Raw genomic sequence first — 5,631 nt, 5'->3', positions numbered from 1 at the left:
TGTGAGTTTGAAAAATGATCTAACTGGGCCAACCAGTGGTACAGTAGTTGGGGATGACTGGATCCCATATGCCAACTCTGTGGTTCGAGTCCTGGACTTGGTTACTTAAAAAACATGCTGAACACTTAAGTATGTGTGCCTCCAAATCCCAAGAAATGAATGGAGAAAGGATTGTGGTATGACCATCCCCCTAAGGGGGTGCTTTCTCACTCCTCTCACCTCTTTTTGGTGAGGTCACACACACACACACACACACACACACACATACATCTAACCACAGATAGCCAAAAGGCATGATGCCGAACAACAGAGATATGAAAACAGCATGAGAACTAAGGATGCACAAAATCTTTGTACAGTTCATAAAACAATTGTGGGATAGGAAATGGAGCAAAATATGATCAACTAATATACTTGTCCCTGCAAAACATATAAACGTCCACATATTCTCACCCAACTTCTTCTATACATACATACACAAAAGAACTCAGGACCAGCAGATGGTGTAATGGCTATGTCCCTGGACTTTCATGTGGTTGACCACTGGTCTAGTGCTGGGCACGTGTGCATGTGTGCCCAAGACCCTGAGAGGAAAATGGAGGAAAACAGATTGTGGCATGGCCATCCCCCCTGGGAGGTGATTTCTCACTTTCTGTCTGTCTCTCTGGTGAGCGCACATGCCCTATAGCAAAAACCTCTCCAAAAAAATAAAAGAACTAAATTACAAGTCAAGTTGATGGGAAAAAAATGCCAATATCTTACGCAAAAAGATGCAATCAAAAATGGAAATAAAATCATACTCAACCCATTGTCAGAAGCAAAGATTGCATAGCAAATTTAGAAAAAGGAAAATAAATTGCTAACAAAACCACAAGTGTATTCAGCCTCACAGGTAATGAAACAATTATGAATTAAAACTCTTTGATATGCCTCTTTTCACCTAATAATTAAATACTTATGTGAATATCCAGTGTGAGAGAAAGTGCTATGGAATGGATGCCCCATAAACTTTCACTGCAAGATAATATCTGCAAACATCCCACTGGACTGGATCTTTCTTATCAATATAGAAACATAGAATATGCCCACCTTAAAAATAAACATTACACAGCCTTGGGCCAGCAAGTGGCATTGTAGTTAAGGTGCTGGAATCTCACATGGCCAACTGCAGTTCTAGGCCCAGACATGGTGGCTTCAAACTCATGCCAGGAGAGTGTGTGTGTATACACAAAAGCCTGAAAGGAGAATGGAGGAGAAGGAATTGCAGCATGGCCATCCCTTCTGGGGGTGATTTCTCACTTTCTCTTTTTCCAGGGAGTGCACATGCCCCATCGCAAAACTTTCTTTAAAAAAAAAAAAGTAATAATAAAATAAAAATGTGACCTCACTTCACTGCATATCCTTCAATACCTAACACCTAATACGCCTTTTCTCCACTCCTCCCACTTTCAAAATATCTTGGACATAGTTTTACTGGAAACACTTGACATTTCCCATTCTCTCTTCTTTTTCTTCTTTTAAAAGATGTTAATATTATTTTAAAAATTTATTTATTTATTTACATTTAATCACTGCACATCTTCACAGCATACAAAATGAACTTTCCCAGCATGAGTACACTACATATGAGTCTGTTCAAATCTATTACCAAACACATTATCATCAAATAGACTTCCACTGTCATCATTTCATTGTCAACAATGACTCCTACCTTGCCCAGTCCAATGTTAACCTTCTCTATTTAAGATCACAAATAAGTACATTACTAAACAAGCAGCCACACACTTTTCTGGTATGTGGGCTAGGCTGGTCTAGCACTCAGTTTACCTCAGCTAAACATTCTTGACTTCTGTTGTCTCTGACTTGCTCCTGCAGTGTCTCTTGTGCTCTCTGATTTATTTGCGTGGGGTCTCTTAAGAGGATGGCCTCTGCGTGGAAGCCTGAGTTCCTCCATAGCTGGTCTAAAATGGAGACTGAAACTGTGTCCCCAACAAGACAGTCAGGAAGAGTCAAGCATCGGTCCTTGAGCCAGACTTGGGAATTCAAAAGAAACAACCATGTTCCTTCTTGCTCATGTTGTACACTCAGAAGGAAAAGAGAAGAGAGATTTACAGCTCCCTCTGCCTGCTCATTAGGCTCATTTCCCTGAGTATTACTCTGACCTCTCACTGTGTGATTTCCCTGCAGACACTAGTCTGGATGGAAAGGAATGGATGGAAAGGAAACTTCCCTTGCAGATGGTCTGTTCCTAAGAGACAAGCTTAGAATTCAGGTGAATTCCATTTTTATTGCTCCTTTCTCTTGCTTTAGCCTGTGTTTCACAGGTATAGCCTTCTAAGGTGTTCCCAGCTAAGTTCAGCTGCTGCTTCTCATAGTCAATGAAACAAGAGGCAGAGTCTGGAGAAGATAGAAGTTTATTTCTGTAACTAGTTACAGGGAAACAGTAAGTACCACCAAACTGTCTCAAAAATCCTAACATATTCTTGGTATTTATAGGTACAAGTAGGGACAAATCCTTCCTCATTATGATCAATCAGAGTCAATCACTTTCTCCTGAGTAACTATCTCAATTCCTTTAAGTTCCCATTCCTGGTTTTATTTTTGTAAAAAAAAAAAGTAAATGGCTAACAAAACCACAAGTGTATTTAGTTAACATGCAATAAAATAATTATAAAATAAAACTCTTTAATATGCCCCCTTTCACTTAATAATTAATTAAATATTTTTATTTGACTATGTAGGCATGAAATGGAATGTATGCTGCATGAACTGTGATTGCAAGGTAAAATAAACAAATATTCCCTTGGTCTGGCTCTTTATTATCAATACAGAAATATAGGAGAATATACCCCGTCTTAAATAAAAACATTTAAAAGACAAAAAAGGAAAGTTGTCTGGTGATGATAATGTATATGATAATGAGACAGGGATTAGACCCAATGATTAGGTAAATAGAGCAGGGACCCACAAGGAAGAGTCATTATGGTAGGAAATGAACACAAACATAATATTAAGATAGAGTCAAACTATAAAATGAAGTCCTCTGGTTAAGCTTTTAAGAGAGGTCATGTATGGCATCAGCAGTTAGCATAATGTTTATGTAGCTGGACTCCCATGTAGTTGACTGCAGTTCAAGTCCTGGACCCAGTGTCTTGAATTCATGCCGGGCGCATGTGCATACATGCCCAAGATCCCTAGATCCCTAGAGGAGAATGGAGGAGAAGGGATTGTGGTGTGGCCATCCCTCCTGGGGGGTGATTTCTCACTTTCTGTCTCTGTCTTTGTGGTGAGTGCATGTGTCCTATAGCAAAGAAAAAAAAAAGTCATGTTATTTCTGACTGCTTGCTTACACAATTCTTATAACCACAAGCTGCTTGATCAATCACACCCTATCAGGAAATGCAACTAGGCCCTCTTTGAAGACTCCTTCCTCCCACCCTTCCTACCTAGTTCTTGGGGCCATGTAGGTTGTTATCTTTCTTATGATGTCCCAGATATGAACACAGAAATTCACTACTGGAATGTGACACTAAGCTAACTTCCTGGAAGGGCATCTAAGTGTGAATTGAACATGAATGTTCATTCTTTCAAAAACCACCCTGTGCAGGGAACCAGCAGTTAGCGTAATGGCTATGTCGCTGGACTCCCACGTAGTCGACCGTGGTTCGTGTCCCGGACCCGGTGGCTTAAAATTCACGCCGGGCGCGTGTGCGTGCGTGCCCAAGATCCCGAGAGGAGAATGGAGGAGAAGGGATTGTGGCGTGACCATCCCCCCTGGGGGGTGATTTCTCGCTTTCTGTCTCTATGTCTCTCTCTGTCTGTCTGGCGAGCGCACGCGCCCTACAGTGAAAATCGCTCAAAGAAAAACAAAAACAAGAAAACAACAAAGCACCCTGTGCATGTGTGATGAGTTAATTAAATTCCTCACCTGAGAGAGTTGCACAAGACAGGAAAAATCCCAGAAAACCAAACAAGGTAGCCAGATACTATGACAGATCTTCCCCTGGTAAATATTCATTACCATCCTCCAAGATAAAAGTAATGTGCTGAACGCTGTTGTCCTTCTCTGGCATTTGTCCATTACCCCCACGGCTTTCAGACATAAGTGTGTATTTCCTTCCTATTAGAAATCTTTACTTTTCTATTAAAACTTCTCTACTCCTACTTTACATGTGTTTGTGGTTTCTAATTCTGCATCTCAGGACTGGTCTCTTAGGGATCTGGACCCAAAGAACCTAGGGTTGGGACCAGCAGATGGTATAATGGTTATGTCACTGGACTCCCACATGGCCAACTGCTTTTCAAATCCCAGACCTGGAGTCTTGAAACTCACAACAGGCATATGTGCATACATAATCAAAATCCTGAGAGGAAAATGGAAGAGAATAAGACGATGGTGTGGCCATACCCCCTGGGGGGTGATTTCTCACTTTCTGTCTCTCTGGTGAGCACACATGCCCTATAGCAAAAACTTCTTAAAAAAAAAAAAAAAAAGAACTTAGGTTTTCACATCTTGCATCTCAACTCCCCTATCCTATAGCAGCACTCCCTGCAGGTAACTCACTCCCTACAAGTTTCTTTTGAGTAGCACAAAGCTCTCAATGAACTGGAATTCCTCCTTGATATGGTAGCCTAAGTGAAAACAAGAAGCCCAAACAAAGCCTCTTTTTTACAGATGACAACCCTTAGCCTCAGCTTTTCATTGGCAAATTATTTTCTGGAGAACACTCCCTGCTGAGAGCTCTAATCTTTCTTCTTCCTCTCACTTAAATTCTCCACTTGAGGCAGAGGCTCTGACCTGGATTTGTTTGTTTTTCTTTTTTTAAACTCAATATATTATTTTATTTTTTTATACATTCAATCACTATATATCACTTAGCTTGTAAAGTACATTTACCAACATGAATAAATGTCACATGAGTCCAGTTGGGGACACTGTACACATTATCCTCAACAGATAGAGATCTCTTTCTGTGCCCCATAAATGTCTTACATCTCTATTTTTCTTCTTAATGCCTTTCCTCACACTATCCTCCTTCTCTTACCCTTTTCCCACACTGAATCCAGTACAGGTAACCATTTTCCATGTTTCTATATCCTCTAATTTTTCAGTTTCAGCCATAGAGTGTAGACAGTATATATTAAGTGGAGACATACAATATCTCTCCTTCATAGCCTGGCTTCCTTCACTCAGCAGTAAATCTTCTATATTCTATATTCGTCCACTTTTTCTCAAAAGCCAGGGGTTTGGTTTTTTTATGGCTGAGTAGTATTCCATAGAGTATATGTGCTACACATTTTCCACCCCATTCTTCTGTTTGTGGACATTTGGGTTAGTTCTGTGTCTTAGTAATCATCATTTCTTTTTATGCCCACTAACTGCTGTGACTTCCCTTTTATGACTATTTTTACTGTGTCCCATAGATTGTGGAAACTTAAGTACTCATTATCTATAGTTTTCATTAATCTTTTGATTTCAGTCTAATTTCTTCAGTAGTTGTGAAGTCATTCAGAAGTAGGTTATTTAGTTTCCATGTATTTGTATATTTTTGAGTTTTTTTTCTATAATTCATATCAAGTTTAATTTCATCATGGTCAGAGAAGAGGCTGGATGGGTATAGTTTCTATAAC

The sequence above is a fragment of the Tupaia chinensis genome, unplaced genomic scaffold (assembly GCF_000334495.1).
Source record: "Tupaia chinensis unplaced genomic scaffold, TupChi_1.0 Scaffold149482_1, whole genome shotgun sequence".
Lineage (NCBI taxonomy): Eukaryota > Metazoa > Chordata > Mammalia > Scandentia > Tupaiidae > Tupaia > Tupaia belangeri.
Note: the sequence above shows the minus strand (reverse complement) of the source record.